We start from the raw sequence: 20,960 nt of genomic DNA, 5'->3' as shown, positions 1-20,960 counted from the left end.
CCCACAAGCTTGAGCATCTACAACTATGATTTCCTCGTCTGGGGCCCTATACGTCCGGGGCAGTGACCATATGCCCGCACCCAAATTCATACTCCCTCCGTCCGTAAATACTTGTCATCAAAATGATTAAAAAATGATGTATCTAGACGTATTTTAGTTCTAGATACAATCTTTTTTATTTATTTTAATGACAAGTATTTTCGGACGGAGGGAGTACAAAACATGCAGAGGTAGATCATGGCAACATAGAAATATAGAGCACACTCGGGCATAGATCCACATCTATATCTATATCTATATAAAAAGACTCAAAGGGGCAGATCCAATTAATCTCGGCCATCAAATCATATCAATCCAACGACCTAGACTGCTCCAATGTCGAGCGCTCAACACGTTTAGCGTGCAGTTAATTTCATGCAAAATATAGTGCTAATCACATAATAACACGCAAATAATATCCTACTTAATATCCACATGCACTTAATATACTTTCAAATTAACGTGCATTACACGTACAAATTGACTAGTAACACCCAAAAGACATAGTTAAACATTTCACCCAGAAGGCATAGTTCAGCATAATTCATCGGGTACAGTTCATCAGACCCAAAAGACACAGTTCGCCGGATAGATTACTAGATACAAACTAATTTAGCTAGATGAGGCGGGGAGGCAGAGATCACCGTTTCTTGGTTGGGCCCTTGCCCTTGCGTTCTCCAGAGCAGCGGTACATCTCCTTCGTGTAGGCATCCGCGGCGGGAGGATCGTCGTCATCGTTGTCCGTGTTGGTGGTGTCGTTGTCCGATGCCGAGGAGATGTAGCCGGAGAAGCGGCGGATAGCGCAAGCCTGCTCCTTCACGTGTCATGCCGCCTTGGCCTTAGCGATCTCCTTCTCCCTCGTGAGGGGCTCCGACGCCTCGATCCAGAACCGGAGCGCCTTCGCATTCTTCCGCCGGTGGCACCTAGCATCCGTCTCCGCTGGAGTAAGCAAATGGTGCATAACCTTGCAGAGGAGCTGCTCCTCCGGGTCGACGGGGACGGAGGGGGCGCGTTGGTGGGAAGGGTCGGCTTCTGTCTCCCTCTGCACAGCCCACCGCCCCTCGCGGCGGGCAGCCTTCGCCTCTGACTCCGGCATCAACATCCTCTTGGTAGCCACGGGTACGAGCAGCGCTTCCAGGGAGGAGCTAGCGCCGGAGGGAAAGGGGAGAGGGTCACCCTACTCCGAATCTGGAGCGCTGCAGAGCAGGACGGGTGAGCTCGTTAAGTCGCATTGCCACGGCGGGACCAGGTGGAGCTGGCGCCTGACGAAGAAGGCCTCGAGTTTCCGCCGGTGTCTAGTCGCGACCGTTTGATGGCGTTGCGGAGCGCCAGCTCCTCATTGCGCGTCGCTGCTGGAACGAGAGTCCTCCATCATGAGGACCTCCCAGTCCATGGGATTGGACTTGTTGCCGGAGTCATCACCAGACCTGGCCATGGTCGAGGGGACGAGAGAGATTAGTGAGAGGAAGGGGAGGAGTCCGGAGGGGAGCAGAGAGGGCGAAGTCTGGGAGGAGTGGGCTTTGACTAGGGTTCGTCAGACCGGTTGGGGGTTTCGTGGGGACAGTGGTGGGAGCGGCATTGGCCATAGCGGGCCAGTCCGACGTGGCGGCGGTGTTCTGGCGTGTCCGGGCCTCCCCGTATCCGCCCCACATATATATGGACTGGATATGTGGGTTGCCGGACAGCCTGGCGTTTGGGCTGGTTGTGAGAAGCCCGGTTGGGTGCCGTTTTTCGGCCCCGGCACTGGCCGGACAACAGGCCCGGGAGTTTGAGGCGGAGATGAGCCACCCGGTTGTAGACGCTCTCATTGGGCTTCGCCAATTTGAAGGTAATGACTGAAGAAGCTCATTAAGCTCGGGCTACTGTGTTATCATTGTACTCTACATTCATAATTATTAGTAGCTTCTTAGAGATGCTACAGTGCGATGGTGACACCTAAGGTGTGGTGTCACTGTTCTCACACATAAAAGGTGCGGTATCACTTGATAGTTTCTTTTCGATGATCAGGGGGGCAACCCGCGGCTCCATTCAATAAGAAAGAAACCATGAGTACCATAGGCATTACATCAAAGTAAAACTAGAAAGACATAAGCGAGGGGGAACAAATGTCTCCTCCCACACCAAACTGGAAAAGTCCCAGCTCTCTGCTAGACCATCAAATTACAAGCACAACAGTTTCCAAACAAAAACAACTATGCCTCACAAAGATCTACAGGAGAGATCACCAACCGGAGTACACCACATGGATGTTGTCAGCTTCGTGCAGGTGTAGCTTTTGGTACTCCAGCGAGATCCTTCCCACATGAGCAACATTTCCCACCGCGTCCTTCCAGTATCCACCCTCAAACCAATTGCGACAGGTCTTCAGCCCAGGTCCAGCGCAAGAGGGTTCCTCAGGCGCTCCCAGATCAAATTTTGAAACTCTTGCATCAGCCCCCCCTAGAGATCTTGAAAGATCTTTGTCCAGTCTCTTAGATACCAATATATCAGCCCTAGGACCCGCTTCATAGATATTCAGGAACACCTATTAAACACTATGGAATTTCTAAAGTTCCATAGTCCCCATAGGACTGCAGAGCTCACCACATTTAAGTCTAAGAAAAAAATCGAAAGCCAAAACTTCGTAGTTGATTCAAATCCATCGACAGAGATGCGAACAACATTTTCGGCTTCTGTCCAAATAACATAGATACAATGAACTCAAAAAAAACAAATGATACACAGTCTCTATTTCTTTGCAGTGAACACGCACCAAAGGTTTAGGCATGCCACGTTTCCTAAGATTGTTAGGTCATGATTTTATTCTGCGAACAAAGCTGTGGGAAGACTTGGACTGTAGGCAACACCCTAACACCCTAGACAACATGTAAATACATAGGTTGTACACCCCTAAAATTAACAACATCATAAAGGATTTCGAAGAGTAAATGCCTTTCGATTCATATTTCCAAATCATGGAGTCCTCCTGGCTAAACCAAGTAAGTGAAAGGATGTTGATCAAATCAAACCATTGCATCATAAGCTCACCAGAAAAAATTCTCCTAAATGTACATTTTAGCTCATCGCCATCCCATAGCTCTGCAATGGTCTTGTTCCTCTCATTAATAAGAATATAAAGAATCTAGAGTTGTGTAGCCAGGGGAGCATTACCATACCAGGTAATCTATAATCCCCAACTTGCCACTTATACCCCACCTTAATAGCTTGTAAAACCCACAGAAACCTTTTCCAAAACTGGGAAGGGTGGGATTCATGGCAACAGAGAATATTTGGATTCTTAATGTTATACTTGCTATCCACTATCTTCCTCCACATGGATCCCTCTCCAGCTATATATCTCTTAAACCAGGACCCTATCAAGCAAATATTCGTGTCTTGCAAATTTAAGACGCCCATCCCACCAAATTCTTTTTTCATCCAAATAGATGGCCAATTAGCAAGATGGATCTTATGAAAACCTTCACTGTCACTCCACAAGCAGTTAGCCATGTGGGAATTAATCAATTTCAAAGCCCATTTAGGAAACTTAAAAATGACATCAGGTACAGGGGAATACTAGCCAAGCAAGATTTAATCAAGGTGATTTTTCCTAGGTGAGAGAGGAGCTTCCCCATCCACCCAGCAATCCTAGCTAAGATCTTATCAATAAGAAATTGCAGATCTTCTCTATTCAACTTATCAAAGTGCAAGAGGATGCCCAGATATTTAATGGGAAAGCCCCCCACTACACATTGGAACACTTCTACAAAATCATTTAATTAGTTCATTAGGTTCAATATTAATGGGAACTAAAGCACTTTTATGATAATTAATCCTCATCCCAGATACCTGCTCAAAGCAAGTTAGAATCCGTTTAAGATTCACAGCAACTCTACTATGTTTTTCAGAAATAGTAGAGTATCATCAGCATACTACAAACACATAACTCCCCCGGGGACCAATTCAGGACAAATCCCTCTAATCAAGCCAGCATGAGATCCTTTCACTAGCATCCTAGAAAAAACATCTAGTACCAAATTAAGAACCAAATAAGCCATAGGATCTCCCTGCCTCATCCCTTTGTCCAGTGAGGAAGAAGTCACTCTCTTCACCATTAAGTTTGACTCTAACAGAGCCACCCTGTGTTATACTCTTGATCCAACCTATCCACCTAGGATCAGAACCCCTAAGAGCTAGCATCTCATACAAGAAATCTAAGTTGACTTTATCATAAGCTTTTCATACTCAATTTTAAAAACAAGCCCTTGCCTACCAGAAGAATAATGTACTGCAAGCACAATCTCATGTGCAGATACCACACTCTCCAGGATGTATCTAACCATCACAAAGGCAGACTAAAAACTTGAAATTAGCCTCACAATTACCAGAGCCAACCTATTAGTGAGGACCTTAGTAAAATAAAATAAAACACAATTAAGTAAGCTAATAGGCCTAAATGTATTCATGGTTTTAGCCTCTCTTTTGGGATCAGAGTGATCATAGCAAAATTAAGTCTAAAGAGATCAAGTTACCATCAAACCAAGCATTAAACATTCGAACCAAATCATCCTTAATAGTCTCCCATAAATTCTAGAAAAACATGAAAGGGAGCCCATTAGACCCTAGTGCCCCATCAGAATATGACCCAAACACAACAGCTCTAATTTCTTCCCTTGAAAATTTAGCTTCAAGCTTAACATTTTCTTCTGCAAACACCTTCTCTTCTTCTCTATGAAAGTCATCTTGGCGATTAATTTTTGCTTTAGGTTCCCAACCAAACAGTTTTCTATAGTAGTCTAGTGCTATTTTCTTCATGCACTCACTATCACTAACTGGGCCATCATCCCCTTCCAAGACATGAATCATTTCCCTTCTCCTCCTCTGATTGGCCGCGGCCTAAAAATAGGTTGTGTTCCTATCACCTTCTAGTATCTCTCTATCTCTAGACCTCTGTCTAGCTTTAATTTTCTCTACCTCCCAGCCTTTCTGGACCTCTTTAAGAATGCCATCCATTCTACTCCAATCACTATCAGATAACATCCCAGACTCGGCTTTAATATCTTGGCAATCATACTCATTCATAAGTTCCTTCTTATCTCTTCTAAGAGCTGCTTCTATATTTCTACTCCATCCTCTGGCCAGCTTTCTAAAGGTCCTCACCTTATGCTGCCAGATATCTACAGGGTTACTACTGTTACATCTACTAGCCCAGGCTTTTTCCGCTAGCTCCTTGAAATCGGGTCTAGTAAGCCACCATTTTTCAAACTTAAAGTTGTTTCACTTATGAGCATTATTAACCCCCAGACTCCCACACCACAGGAGTGTGATCACTCCCTTCCTGGGTAGCACCCTAGCACTAGAAAAAGGGTAGGCAACATCAAATTTAGTAGTGCAAAAAATTCTACCAATCTTGGACATAATCAAATTCTCTTGATTATTCCCCCAAGTATACAATCTACCAGACATGTTAATCTCCAACAGAGACCACATATCCACCCACACATTAAATCTGCCTGCCCATCTAAAATTTATATTGCCATTATTATTATCCTCTTGTGTCCTAACCAAGTTGAAATCACCTCCAATTATAGCAGAGCCATGCCAATTTAAAAACAAACTATGCAATTCAGGAAGGAAAGCATTTTTACCATCCTCATATTCAAGCCCATAGACTGCAGTAATTCTAGACATTAAGTCCTGATTTTCTCCTTAACCAACACACTAACAGAAAAGTATGTAGTATCCCAACTAATCAAATCAAAATGATCAAGGTCTATAGCAACTAAAATGCCCCCACAGCAAACCCCATTGAAGGATAAAAATTCCACTCAAATTTCTATTACCCATCAGGTTTTTGAGGTAATTTCTAGTAAACTCCCCTGCTTAGTTTCTTGAAAACCCACATACACGGGATTTAAGGCCAAATAAAGTCCTCACTATACTTTTTCCCCCAGGAGCCATAATGCCCCTAGCATTCCAAAAGATGTATTTCATTGGCACCTTTTACTGGGGTGCTTGCCCCATCTACTATTTTGGACAGGAGTCCACCCCTCAGCCTCCTCATCCAGAGAAGGTGAAAGATCGTGGATGTCGCCTAGAGGGGGGGTGAATAGGCGCTTTAAAATAATTATGGTTTAGGCTTGAACAAATGCGGAATAAACCTAGCGGTTAATTTGTCAAGCACAAAACCTACAACAACTAGGCTCACCTATGTGCACCAACAACTTATGCTAAGCAAGATAAACTACTAGGTGATAGCAAGATATATGACAAGAAACAATATGGCTATCACAAAGTAAAGAGCTCGGGTAAGAGATAACCGAGGCACGCGGAGACGACGATGTATCCCGAAGTTCACACCCTTGCGGATGCTAATCTTCGTTTGGAGCGGTGTGGAGGCACAATGCTCCCCAAGAAGCCACTAGGGCCACCGTAATCTCCTCACGCCCTCGCACAATGCAAGATGCCGTGATTCCACTAAGGGACCCTTGAGGGCGGTCACCGAACCCGTACAAATGGCAACCCTTGGGGGCGGTCACCGAACCCGTACACGTTGGCAACCCTTGGGGGCGGTCACCGGAACCCGTCAAATTGCTCGGTGCGATCTCCACAACCTAATTGGAGACCCCGACGCTTGCCCGGAGCTTTACACCACAATGATTGAGCTCCGAACACCACCAACCATCTAGGGTGCCAAGGCACCCAAGAGGAACAAGCTCTAGGGTGCCCAAACACCCAAGAGTAATAAGCTTCTCAAACTTCACTTCCACGCATCACCGTGGAGAACTCAAACCGATGCACCAAATGCAATGGCAAGGGCACACGGAGTGCCCAAGTCCTTCTCTCCCAAATACCACCAAAGCAACTAATGCTAGGGAGGAAAATGAGAGGAAGAACGAAAGAAGAACACGAAGAACTCCAAGATCTAGATCCAAGGGGTTCCCCTCACTTAGAGGAGAAAGTGATTGGTGGAAATGTGGATCTAGATCTCCTCTCTCTTTTCCCTCAAGAACTAGCAAGAATCATTGGAGGGATTGAGAGTTAGCAAGCTCGAAGAAGGTCAACAATGGGGGAAGAACACGAGCTTAAAGGATAAGGTTCATCGGGGAAGAAGACCCCCTTTTATAGGTGGGGAAAAATCCAACCGTTATGCTCACAGCCCGCACCGAGCGGTACTACCGCTCCAAGGAGCGGTACTACCGCTAGGGCAATAGTAGCCCTTTGAAACACAACATCCGTGCCTACCACCGCTGGACTTGTGACGAGTTTTTGGTCCCGAGCGGAAGTAGCCACGGAAGTAGTCGCGGTAGTACCGCTCCTAAGAGCGGTACTAAAAAATTACATCCGCAGCAGCCCCTTTTAAGGACACCAAAACTGACACAACTTCTGCAAACGGACTCCGAATTCGACGAAACCAAGTTTGTTGGAAAGCTAGAGACAAGGGCTAACACAATCTTGATAGAAATACCAATAAGAAGCAAATGAGAAAAGGCCCAAAAGAAAATGGTGAGAACCCTTCCTCGGATAAGACCGGTAAAACCTCCCACCGAAAACATCATAGAAGACGCATGCAAACTCCGTTTTCGATGAACTCAAGCTTGTCATCAAGATGAACATAAGCTCTAAGACTCATAAAGAGAACCAAACAAGAACCAAGAAACATGATGCAAGGATGCAATGGTTTGAACTCTCGACGAACGATACGATCAAGCTACTCACTTGAGAGCCCCCCTTGATAGTACGGTTGTCGATCCTATAACGCGGTCTCCCAACTACCACCATGAGACCGGTAAAATAGAAAACCTATCAAGGGCAAACCTTTGCCTTGCACATGATCCACTTGAGCTAGATGATGAAGATCTTGTCCTCCTCAAGATGGACCACCTTTCTTGATTGTGTTGGGTCGATGGAGACTAGATGATTGCTCCCCCATACTCCACTATGGGTGAGCCACTCTTCGGCACATCTTCACAAGTCCATTGACACCACAATGGATGGCAAGCTTCAAGCACTTGATCTCTTCGTGATGCTCCACTTGAACTTGCACACGGCAATCTTGATGACTATCACCACTTGATGTCATCCTTTCCATGGGTTGTATGATATCTTCCTCTTGACGCAAGCCCATGGACACGTACCTAACCCCACATAGACTCTCACATAGACCATGGGTTAGTACACAAAGTGCAATGAACAATGCTTACCATACCATGGGATCACTTGATCCCTCTCAGTACATCTTCTACGCTTTGTGAGTTGATCAACTTGATTCACTCTTGACTTAGTCTTGATCAACCTTGAATCTTTCCAACTCTCTTCGTTTGGATGATGTCTTGAAGGTAAACATGAATGATCACACAATCTTCTTCTTCAAGACATGCTTGCAATAAGCTCAACACTCACATGACCAATCTTTGGATAATTCCTTAATAGCACCTTGGTTAACCCATAAACTCCTTGAAACCAACACATGGACTTCAAGAAATGCCTATGGAAAAATCCTTCAAATATAACTCAATGCAACCATTAGTCTATAGAGAATGTCATCAATTACCAAAACCACACATGGGGGCACCGCATGTCCTTTCAGAAGGTTCTTAATAACACTATTCTTATCCTTATCAGCACACAATCACTAAGGAACTTCAGATTTTTTTTGACTAACATTATTCATATCTTCTCCAATCTTTAAGGCTACATTATTTGTCATGTCTACTATCTCATCAACAGGAAGAACATTAAAGTTTTTTTTGATGCATTCCCTTTCATAGTAGTGGGAATTTCCAGATTATGCTTCATCTTTTAGAAGTTGGGCTTTTTCTATAGCATTCTAGCTCCCAATCACCCTGGCACTTTTCCTAGCAGCTTGCACTGGTCTCCAGTTCTTCTGTTTTCTTCTTTTCTACAACCGCAGATCCTGAGACACACTATGCTCCAGATTGGGTGTTTTCCCAACATCCGGAGACTAAAATGTGGGCATGATTTCATCTGGGAGATTATAGGCATCATGAGACACCTCATCCAAGTGATCATTTTGCCTTTCCACAACCAATTCCTCTAGCTCCCCATCCCCACCATCTAACTGTTGCATTTTAGAGAAAATAAAGTAGCAGCTTCCGGCTCAATGTTCTCTGCATGCATAACAGAGTTACCATATATGCCCTCATCACAAACTTGAGGCAACACCTCCCCAAAGACAATATTGAACTCTTTAGCAATAGTCCCCTCCAGAGATTTCCTTTGAGTACCAAAACCACTAGCAGCTCCTTTCCCAAATAGGTATCCACCACCCCTTTCTCAGAAGCTGTATGATTATTGGTATAGTTGCCATGATCACTCTCTCTATCAGTATCCATGCTTCCATTCCTACTCATCCCATCACTCTTACTCCATCCTCTCCTCCTATATCTTTCCCAACTAGGTCAACTATAGGCACCTCAACAGTGAATTTCACCTTAAATGTTTCCCCCAATTCCAAAAACCCTTTCAGTGGGGATTTGATGGGATCTCTGCATTGCACTTACACACTCAAACAAAGATTGGAACATTCCATGCAAATCCGTGTCAATCAGTAGCCCAAATGCAGAAGTACACTAGTCCAGGACAGACCACTCACACCACCTGGGAAGAAGACCCTTGAATTGGACCCAAACCTTAGTCAAATCTTCCACGCCTTTGGGATCTTCCTTCCACACCTCTACATTGACTGTTATATCAGGATAAGTCAACCCAAAGCATGGGTAACCAGCAACCTGCTCTACAGGAAGGTGTGGAGGGAATTTCACCAGATAAGACCACCTCCCTAGAGCCCAAACTTGCCATGGCCAATTTGTCTTATAGATATCAGAGAATTCCTTAATCTACTCCTCCTTAGAAATCTCTCCAGATTCCACATACACAATGCCACAGTTTCTCATGTTCCCCAAAGAGTCTGGTCCTAATTCTGGGGCTTCCACATGATAAAACCCTAACCCAGGAGGAGCACTTCCTATACACTTAGCAAGTTGGTGAGCCCTTTTCTTTACTGGACAGGAATCCACCTGATGCGCAGTAGCTTTTCATGAAGCATTTTTTGGCCTATCACACATAGCCTTGCGGTGTCCTAGATCACCACAACTGAAACATGTCATTTGAGCATACTCTATGAATTCACCACCGCACCCCACCTGAACAGGAGTAGAAGAGTTGCTCCCCACACCAGCCTTGCTCGTGTTCTTTTTCTACTCCCCACACCACGCCCCACCTGAACACTCAATAGTCACCCAAGCTAGTTGTTGATTTGTGTGGCTAGATAAGCTAGGGTAAGCTGTTTTGATGAAAGACATATACAGTCCGACTTTAAATTAATAAATCCTTATACAAACATGTTTAGTTGTAGATCCGATATCAACGTCACCAACTTGAATAACATCAGAAAACAAAACACGGAGAGCGAGTTCCAACACAACTGAAACAAAGATTAAAGCTGGGATCCTCTTGGTGGTCTTTAATTTGGAGGAGCTTAGAGTCCTAAGCACCACCATCATTGTCTCCAGCATTTTCTTGCCGCTCATCTTCGGGGATAACTTCTAAAGTTGCGAATATATGAGCATTATTAGTGTTAAGTTCACTTCCAAAACTTAAGAGCACCTAATTATATCTCGTCAAGCCAATCACAAGATACAACATACCTATCACAAAAAGCACTAAAGAATGGCGAAAAGCTCTACTAAATTGAGAAGATTCTCGTCGTAGATTACAAGTTCCTTTAGCTCCACATGATTTTAGCTAATGTGCCAGAAAACAAGATGTGGATCACATCCTCGTCCACTTTGTAGTGAAAGAAAATTGCCATTAGCACCCCCAATGGTTTCGTAATTTCGTCAATAGAAAGGATGCATGTTTAGATAAATTGAATTGAATTCATGTTAAACAACCGGAGTAGGTAATTCTTGGGAAGTTGTGGAGCTATACAACTAGTGGAAAGCAGCTTACATTGCTTTTCGAACAATTTTTGGATTTGTAGCTCGTGGTGCTATCTATACATACCAGCACATATGTATCGGCAATGGCAGAGCAAAAAATGTTTTAGCAATGCGGCCGAGTGCTGTTAAAACGGGTTGGGGAGGGCCAGATCACTGAAATTATGCTTTTAGCGTCAAATATTCACTAAATATGCATTGTTCATCAACAATTTAGTATAGAAACCCTGATGTTACGAGGGCAGACCCCTGCTGGTGCCCCTTGTCTCTTCCACTGCGTACAAGGCGTTGCATGCCGTCGATTCCAATAAGGTAAAATTTGGGGGTAAAGCTTTCAGGTCATTTTTCTAAATTTTCTAAATGGGCCCAATGCTCTTATAAATCTGGGTAGCCATAAATAATATATATCCTTGTGGGTGTTCAAAATACCATCGCATACTATTTACATCAATTATATTAGTAAATGAGTTACAAAAGACGATTCCATCCTACTTTCAAGCATTGTTAAACTCAAGTACGTGAGTTTAGATGTTTATAAATGTTACGGAGAATTTCCATGGGTACGTAAGTGTATAAATTACTAACTACAAACCTTTCACTTAAATATAATGCATTGGTCGTAAAAGAAATAGTGCATTCAAATTTATAAGTGCGTCAACAAATTCCATTAAACTATAACTATAAAACAAATGTGCAAAAATACTTGAATTTATGTGATGCATCCATATGTGAAAATGGGACGGGATGAGGTAGGAAAAGATAGACAATACTCCCTATGCTAACTGAAATCAAGTGTTGTTGGCCATGTCAAACTTTCTCAACGATGATTTCTATACTGAGTTTCATGCACCGTGTAAGGTGTGTTGGGGAAATCGGACAGTATAATTCATCACTTTGGGACGGTCCAATTCGTGCGGTCGTTAGTTGTTGCTTTTGTCGAGTAACATTGGAAGGGATAACTAACTCCAATTGCCATGTGGCAATACCTTTAAGGGACAAGGCCGAAGGGCAAGGAGGAACAGTGATGGAGGTTATCCACAGACAGTGTTGTTAAATCTCAGTCGACTGATACTTGGTTATGTCTCAGTCGGTGCTATATCCATCGACTGAGACCAGCCACACCTATTCACAAATTAATAATTCTTTCCATACAATAATGCTACAACTATTGATAATGACGGAATAGAGATGGTGTGGGATATTTTGATTGGTAATTATAGGGAAGCAGGGCCCGCCCTGAAATTCAAAGAGGAGGCTTGGCCAACTTTATTTTAAAAAAATCACATTACAGTATAAATTGAATTTTTTTTGCGGGAAAAAAGGAATTCTCATTACTCAAGGAGGCTTCTCAGCGAGAGCCAGGTTTATATGTCAATGCATTTGAACGGAAACAAAAAGAAGCATGTCCCAGATAAATAAAAGCATGATTCATATATGTACTAGAGGCCAAGCAGGAGGTGGAAACGTTTGCCATAGAAAGGTGGTGAGCAAAACGGGGGTAGAGGCGACGAAAAGCCACAGACCCACAGCAGCGCCCGTTGGATCTTCCGATCCGACCGCGCGCGGCGCCCCCCACCCCGGCTGGCCGGGTCGCCCTGCCCTGCCATGCCCGGCAGCAAGTGGCTGCCACAAATTAACCACGCCCCTGGCTCTGTCACCCCTGCTGGCTGCTGTTGCCTGCAGCCGTCCGTCCCCCCTTCCCCTGCGCCTGCGTGAGTGTCTCCTCCGTTGGCCGCTTGCCTGCGCGGGGGCCGGCGCCAGCCATGTACACTGGAGAGGGACCTGGCCGATCGATCGTCCAGTGCGCGCGCGCGCGAGTGGGTCAATTATTGGGGGCCGGTCGACTCGAGCAGGGTGCGCGCTACACGCCGGCCCGGCGCGAGCCTCCCGTCGTCCCGGCTGAGTGGACTGCCGGCGTGCGCGCCCGCGTTGCTACGTCTGTGCCGTGGGCGCGCATGCATGCTCTGGCCTAGCTTTGCTCTGGTGGCGAGCGGGACGCGTGCATGCGCACGCGCCGGCCGCCGTACTCTGCGCCTCCACTGGGAGAGGCGAGTGGCATATGCTTTGCACACGCGCCGGCCGGATGGGCCGTACCCGTACGTACCTCGCCGGTGCGCAACAGGCAGTCGACCGACGGGATGCGCCTTGTCTTCTTCCTTGAATCGGCGTCCGATTATTTGTGCCACCAAGGCCAGGAAGAGGACAGGGCTCTCTCTGCTTGCTGCCTGTACGATGCGTACTGCCTCGGTACGTACGCACGATGCTGTGGTAATAAAGCCGGGGATGGGCCAGGAACGCTCGCCGGATGGGCCGTACCCGCTGGTGTTACGAGGTGGCAGGTTAAATTGCTCTGTTGGATCCAGATAAGGTTCTGCCGACAAGTCGCTGTGAAAACACGGCACAACGTACGTCGACACTACGTGTGCCTAACTAAAGTACGTGTCCCATTATTACCACGCAAAGAATTTGCATTCCATTCCACGAGCGTCGAGGGTTTTCATGTACACGTACATTCCTCTCATGTTTGTTTGAGCAAATGTCATGACTAAAAATCACCTTCCAATTAAAGTGAGATTTACTGCATGGGCTGCAAGCATCCGTGTCGCGTAGCGTTGCAGGTCGAGAGCGAACGGTGGCATATCGGGGCGGCAGCCCCTGATATGGCGCATCGTTCGTGGTCTGCGTGCAGTAGCCCTAAGCAGCGTTGCGGCTCGAGTGCGAGCGATGGCATGTCGGAGCGGCGGCCCCGGAAGGTGTGTTGGTGGGTTGTGCAGGGCGCGGCCTGGGTGATGAAAGTTTGGGCGGCGGCCCTGAGATTTTGGCGGCATCAAGCGCGTTTGACCTCATATCGTGTGGTTTGCGTGCGGTAGCCCTAAGCGGCGTTGCAGCTCGAGTGCGGGCGATGGCATGTCAGAGCGGCGACCCCGGAAGGTGTGTTGGTTGGTTGTGCAGGGCGTGGCGTGGGTGATGAAAGTTTGGGCGGCGGCCCTGAGATTTTGGCGGCATCGAGCGCGTTTGACCTTGTGTCGTGTGGGCCACGAGGTTGCTCTCGACGTTGGGGTTGGCATCAAGGCTTCTGCGGCAACGATGATGCGGGAGCTATTGGAGACGCGACAATGGTTGCGGTAGTCGGCTCATATCCAGTGTGTTTGCGTGATTGCCTTGTCTGGTTTGTTGTTGCGAAGTCGAAGCTGCAGTTGTGTTGCCCGGTGGCGTACGATGATGGGCAACATGTGGTTCGTTCGGTGATGAGTCGTGCCTAGTTCTCCTTTGCATTTCTTCGTCAGAGTCGGAGCCGCATTGTGTGGTTGCAGGTGGCTGAGTCTTGGAGTGAATCTTCATCTAGCTCCACTTGGCCTCTTTAGTGTGGGTTAACTCGACGATCGTCTACGGCGAAGTCGTAGTCGTTTGCTCAGGGTTTAGAGATGGCGATGACACCTCTAGAGTAGGAGTGATGACGATGACGCATGCACGTTGTCTCGGCGAGTCCCTCTTTGTAGTGGTGTGAGTGGGGTATCTTATGTATGTTGCTCGGCCATTGTGATGGTTTTTCACCTGGTTTCCATAATTAATTGGGTGATCTAGTTTGTGCACTGTTTTCCCTAATTAATCGAGCAACACTTTTCTTTTTAATAAATGGAGGAATCTGGACAAGGAGTATCTGATCCCGAGCTCATATGCTCCCGCATGAACAGTAAAATAAAAAAATAGTAAAAATAATTCAGAAAAAAATGAATTTCTTTCGTGATGGTCATTGATAAATTTTCTAATTGCGTGCAAAATTTCAGGTTGAAATGACATTCGTGTAGGTCTGGGCAAAAAAATAAAATCGATGGTTCAAAAAGACTATTGTTGGAAGCATTTTGGAGCATCGATTTTGTTATTTTTGCCCAGACCTCCGCGAATGTCATTTTGACCTGAAATTGTGCACACAGTTAGAACATTCATCAATGTTTATCACACAAAAATAAGATTTTCTTGATTTTTTTTACTATTTGTTTTGATTGTACTGTTCACGTGGGAGCATATGAGCTTGGGATCAAAAGAGCACTTTCGGAGGAGTCTCATGTCATTCTGAAAAAAGATTTAATACGTGGGTACTGCAGAAAACATATGAAAATGACCTCGAGAAGATCCTGGCATGCAAATCTGGAGATTTGCCTTTGAAATATTAAGGGACTCCTATTTAGATGAAAAAGGAATTAGCAACAGTGATTGGCATGCTATGGTGGTTGAAAAGATAGAGAAAATATTGGGATGTGTAGAACTATCTCCATTAGTGGAAGGATCATTTTAATTAACTCTCTCTAACTAGCATACATCTTTGTAGGCTCTCTTTCTACATAACCCATGTAGTGATGAAAGTGAGTTGACACATTTAAAGCCAGACTTTCATGAAGTGGACATCAGACAAGAAAAGTCACTTTGTGAAACGGGCTGATGTTTGATGACTAAGGAGCAAGGGGGTTTGCGGATTCTGGGCACTGAGATCATGAATATCTCTCAGCTGGCTAAATGGTTATGGAAATTATTCAATACTAGAAGGATTTCCAAGATTTTCTTTCCAATAGATACTTGCACCCGCAGATCTGGGCCAACTGTATTTTTAGGGTTTTTATCATTTATGTTACTGGTTATGTCTCACTACTCAGTTTTGCCACTAAGAATTTCAACTGCTCAAAAATACCATCGCTTCGTTAGGGACATGCTCAAAAATGCCACTGGACACAATTACTGTCAGCTCAAGGTAACAATCCATAGAGATAACACCACTAGCCCCTGTCAAGCAACACTGCAATACAAATAAGAATCCACTTGTGCTACCAACGTTTATATTGAGATGTGGTGGTGCCAAGACATGAATAGTGTGTAGTCAAATGTAGGTGTTTAAATATATTTTTTTGCATGATTTCTACTTCTTATATGATATTTTTGCCAAAAAATTGTGTTGTCAGTTGACTATACGGCTTGTGTGTGGCTTCGCCACTTGTAGTGAGGTTGTCAGTCTCACTGGTCTAACTAGTTGCAACAAGTTATGAGCATATAATGTGGAATGAAGAAACTTGTATTTTATATTAAGCAATAAATGGAAATTGCGCACCGGTGATGATATTCTTTTGAGAAATTTAGCTCCCGTGTTGAGGTGGTCATGAAACAGGAGCCAGATGAAGATTTTAGTGGACTTCCCGAATTCTCTAGCGCTCCCTTGAAGAAGCTATTCAGCTGGCGCCCCAAGCCTCCGTGCAAGAAGATAGTGCGGAGGTGATGAGGTTGGTTAGCAAGGTCAGATTGCTGACCCATTCCGGACTCTCCACGGGGCCGTCTCCAGGAATTCGGGGGCCCGGGACGAAATACAATGGAACCCTAATTTTTTTAAAATTGTTTAACCAAAGAACTATCCAAAAAGTATCCCATAACTGTCCAAGAAATACCTCATGTGAAACCTTATAAATTTTACTCGATTTCACCAATATATGCAGAATTGAAACTCAATGCTTAATGATCGAACCAAATAGTTAAAACATAGCAAAAAATGATATAAAAGAGTACCAAATCAATAATTGCCTTCCTCTATGCCTCCCGTATGTGTCTGTCGACACTCATGTTGCTGTCATTGGAATATCTTCATCTTCTTTTCTACAAGATGAAATAAAAATGATATAAAATTGCATCAATCTGGGAGTTAAATCGATACTTACACAAGGTTCTTTTTTCAATTCAATATCAGTTCAATGATCAAGTGCATCACTTCAGAAATCGAAACATACAACATCAGTTTACAAATCAACATATGAAGATGTCATATCAAATGCATCTTCTATTTTTTTTCTGCATGTCTTAGACTCTCTGTCCAAGAAATTACCCAATAGCGGCCGAGTCGTCAACCAGCTTCGAAGGCGCAGCAAGTCCTGGACGTAACAGAGTCAAGGGTCGACACCCGATTGCAGCAATGTGATGGTTGGGGAGGCCAGGCGGAGGCTGGATAGCACTGCCGCTGCTGGGAACAGTGTTGTGGCGCTTCCATGGAGCAGCTAGCAGGCAGGGTTGGATTAGAGGAGAGCAGCGGCCAGCGGCGGATGGCGCAAGCGTGCGTGGCGCAGTACTGGGGAAGGAAATGCCCTAGGGGCTAGGGCACATGGCTGTAGCTGGCGGCCCATCTAGTCACGGGACTCGGCCGTCGCGACACAAAACCAAGGTGGATTTTCTTCGGGTTTCTCTTCGATCGGGGGCCCCATGATTTTGGGGGCCCTGTGCGGTCGGCCAACTTGGCCCCCCTCATCGACGGGGCTGACTCTCTATCATTGAAGTCATGGCCATAGCAATAAAGCGATGCATCCAGCATCTTCAATCCAGAGTGGCTTCTTTATGGAACTATAACGGGGAGGACGACACATCGCGCTATAGGCGAGAGGGTCTGGATAACCAAGCCGCATTGGCTACCATGCTAGTAGACCATTATAAGGGGGAAGAAGAGGACTTCGCCCGTTTAAATTGTCGGGAAGGTTTCTCCATGTACAACCCCATTGAATGGGTAAGTTTAGTCATTCATTACTTTCTTTATTATTGGGATGCATTAACCGAATACTCTGGTTGCTTCAAAACAGTCATGGAGGAAGGTAGTCGAGGACATCTATTGCCCCCCTCCTCAACCAGAGGACCATGCTCGCCATGAAGACCCCGGATTCCATGAGGATCCGGATATATTTATAGAATTTGAAGACGGAGTTTATTATCAGGCGAGCCTTGACGGCTCGGAGGTAGCCATTATGGCCGATTATCCCGATCTCTATCCCTTTGTTAAGGTAAGTGTTCGTAAATCATTTAAAAAGGGAAACACTTCCGCTCACAACTTACCCTCCGCACTAGACCGTGCTGCACAGGATCGGCGCTCAGCGAGCCGTACCCAAGTACGGGCAGCCTAAAGGAAACGACTCCTTTGCGGGGTGAGCGCGCGAAACGAAAGGGGACCGAGAGCGCCACTGAGCCTGCTCCATCACCAAAGAGGTATATTTGTTACTTCATGTCTGAGCATAAAGCCGAATCGTCATTTTCCTCCTTCTTCTATCATCTCAAGAGAGGTATACGGCGAACCGTACCAAAGATTCCAGCAAGCCGAGCTGCAGCCCATGCGATGCCGAACTTGTCAACTAGGACGATGCCGAACTTGTCAATTAGAACCGTACCAATGATTTCTACAACTAAGATGAAGATATATGAAGAGAGGGGGTCACCTTGACGCAATCCATTTTCACAATTTATTCAACTCCGCGGAATGCCATTGAGAAGGATAATGTTTTTACCTATGGAGAGAATGTTGTCCGTCCAATTATATAATTTTGCCAGAAGCCTCTAGCATTGAGGATTTTGGCGAGTGAGTCCCAGGAGACATAGTCGAAAGCTTTACAAAAGTCTAGCTTAAGTACCATTGTGTGTGCTTTTCTAGTGTGGCAATAGTTGAGTAGGTCAGCGCCGTAGAAAAAATTTGTAGTAATTTTACGGCCGAAAATAAAGCCTGCCTGGTCGCCATGGACTAAGAGGGTGTAGAGGGTTTAAGTCTATTTGGTGAGGACTTTGGCCATTGCTTTGATAGAGTAGTTTTGGAGCTAGATGGGCCTAAAGGAGTCTAGTGTTCTAGCAGTTTCCTTTTTGGTGGTAGTACGATGTGAGCTCTACTTATGTGCTCAATGTATGCGGTTCCATCGGAAAAGTCTTGGAAGAACTGGATGGTAGTTGGTTTAAAGAGGTGCCATAACTTTTGGTAAAAGGAAGGTCCAAAGTCATCCAGTCCTGGGCTTGCAAGGGGGTTCCTGTGGAAAAATGCATGTTTAATTTCTTGTTCACTAAAATTCGCGTCAAGGATGGTGGGCAAGGTGGTTGGATAAATAGAGGCTAGGTCGAAGTTCCAATGGCTGCCACATATAATACCGAAGTTTTTTGAGGATGGAGGCTTTGTGATCATGATTAAAGAAATCGGTGCCCTCGTGAGAGAGGGAGTGAATTTTGTCTTTTCGCATACATTGTGAGGCAGAAGCAATGAAATAGCTCGAATTTTGACCTCCCTCAACCGTAGAGCTAATTTTGGCACGTAGTTTTCAGAAGGTCGCCTTTTCCTGCACTTTTTTTTTAAGGATGGTGATCTCAATTTTTCGTGTTAAATATTTTGCAGGCGAGAGTTAGTGGTTTCTTCTTGAAGGTCTCTGAATAACTTTCTTACAGTTTTTTCATGTATTTAGGCTAGAACCCAGGAGCAGGCCCATTTATTTCGGCTGCATCTTGTCTATGTAAGCGTGAGAACTATATCTCGTTTAATGCGAGATGCTAACTCGTCTTGCATGAAGACTTTTCCTCCCCTGTCGTAACTGGCCCACCCCGCTTTGTTGTTGTTTTTTTCTCGTTCTTTGGCTACTTTCGATGGTTTTCGTTTGCTCTCTCAACATAGCTTCAGTTTTTTTTCTCTTTGTTGTTTATCGGTTGGATTTGGCTGGTCTTTACTGGGTTTTATGTTTGTGTTTTTATATGTTTTCTTTGGTTTTCGCCGTTTCCTTTCTTTTCCTGTGTGTTTTCTTTATGGTCTTTTTTCTTCGTCTTCTGTGTTTTCTTTACGATATTTCAATAGTTATTTCTTTTTTATGCGATTTCTTAACGGTTTTCATCTTTTTTTATTTTTCCTTTTTCCTATGTTTTCATTTGTTTTCTTCGGTTTTGGATGGATTTATTTCCTTAGTTTTTAATATCTGGATTTCTTTTTTTTCTCCATTTTCCCTGGTTTTAGTTATTTCTCTCTTGGTTTTCATCGGTTTTCATTCTTTTGCATTGCTTTTCTTCGGTTTCCATTTTTTTCTTGGTTTTCTTTGTATTTCTTTTAGATTTTTATTGGGTTTCTTTGTTTTTCTTTGTCAGGGTTTTTTGACAGATGTCAACTTTTTTCAGCACACATTGAACATTTTTCGTATAAATAAAAAACCTATTATATATACATGTTTATAATTTTTTTAATACATGATTAACATTTGTGGAATAATTATATTTTTACCTACATTTTTTTATGCACGTTGTACATTTTTGGTATCTATATTTTCAATAAATTTAATACACATTTTACATTTTCTAATACAAGATTTAAAAAGTTAGATACACGGTCAACATTGTTCAATAAACACTGAACACTTTTTAAATGCCAATAAATTCATGCACAATGTACATTTTTCGTATACCCTAGGAACCTTTTTTTATACATGTTTCAACATTTTTTAGATACAGAATGAGCTTTCTTTAAATATATGTTTTCTTGATTTCTACTTCTATTTTAGTGTATGTTGTACATTTTCGTATATACTAGAAAAAAGATTATACACGTCTAACATCTTTGAAATACATGATAAATATTTTTATCATACACATCTTATTTTTTTCATATATATGGCAAACATTTTTTGTACACATTTAACATTTTTTAAATGCTTAAACAACATTTTTTTTTAATATTTGACTAGCATTTTTAAATACATAATCAACTCTTTTATACAAATTGTATAATATTTTGATACAGTTTTCATATACATGAGAAATATTTTTTTCAATACACATTTCTTATTTTTCAAATGCTTGTTTAACATTTATTAAATCTTTTATGTAAATTTTTTAAATATATATATTTAGAATATTTGGAAGTATAAACAAATTATAAAAAAGAAAAAGGTAAATCCAAAAACATGAAAAAAGAGAGAGAAAAGATGTTGTGGCCTCGCACGCGCCTGTGCCGGCTTATCTCGGACTCGTCTTTAGGCGAGCCTTACCTCAAAATCACTAATTAAATGTATCCTTAGCGAAGGTAACTCTCACGTTCTCAGGCACTAATAAGTTGTGCACTGTATGTGGACCACTTGTCACAACCTGAGAGTTTTGTCTTTTATTCATAGAAACGTTCCTACACAATGTTTTATTTTTTGAACCGTGAGTCCAAATTCTTAACCGTTTTCA

This window comes from Triticum aestivum, chromosome 4D, assembly GCF_018294505.1.
Source record: "Triticum aestivum cultivar Chinese Spring chromosome 4D, IWGSC CS RefSeq v2.1, whole genome shotgun sequence".
Taxonomy (NCBI): domain Eukaryota; kingdom Viridiplantae; phylum Streptophyta; class Magnoliopsida; order Poales; family Poaceae; genus Triticum; species Triticum aestivum.
This window is presented reverse-complemented; position numbering follows the sequence as displayed.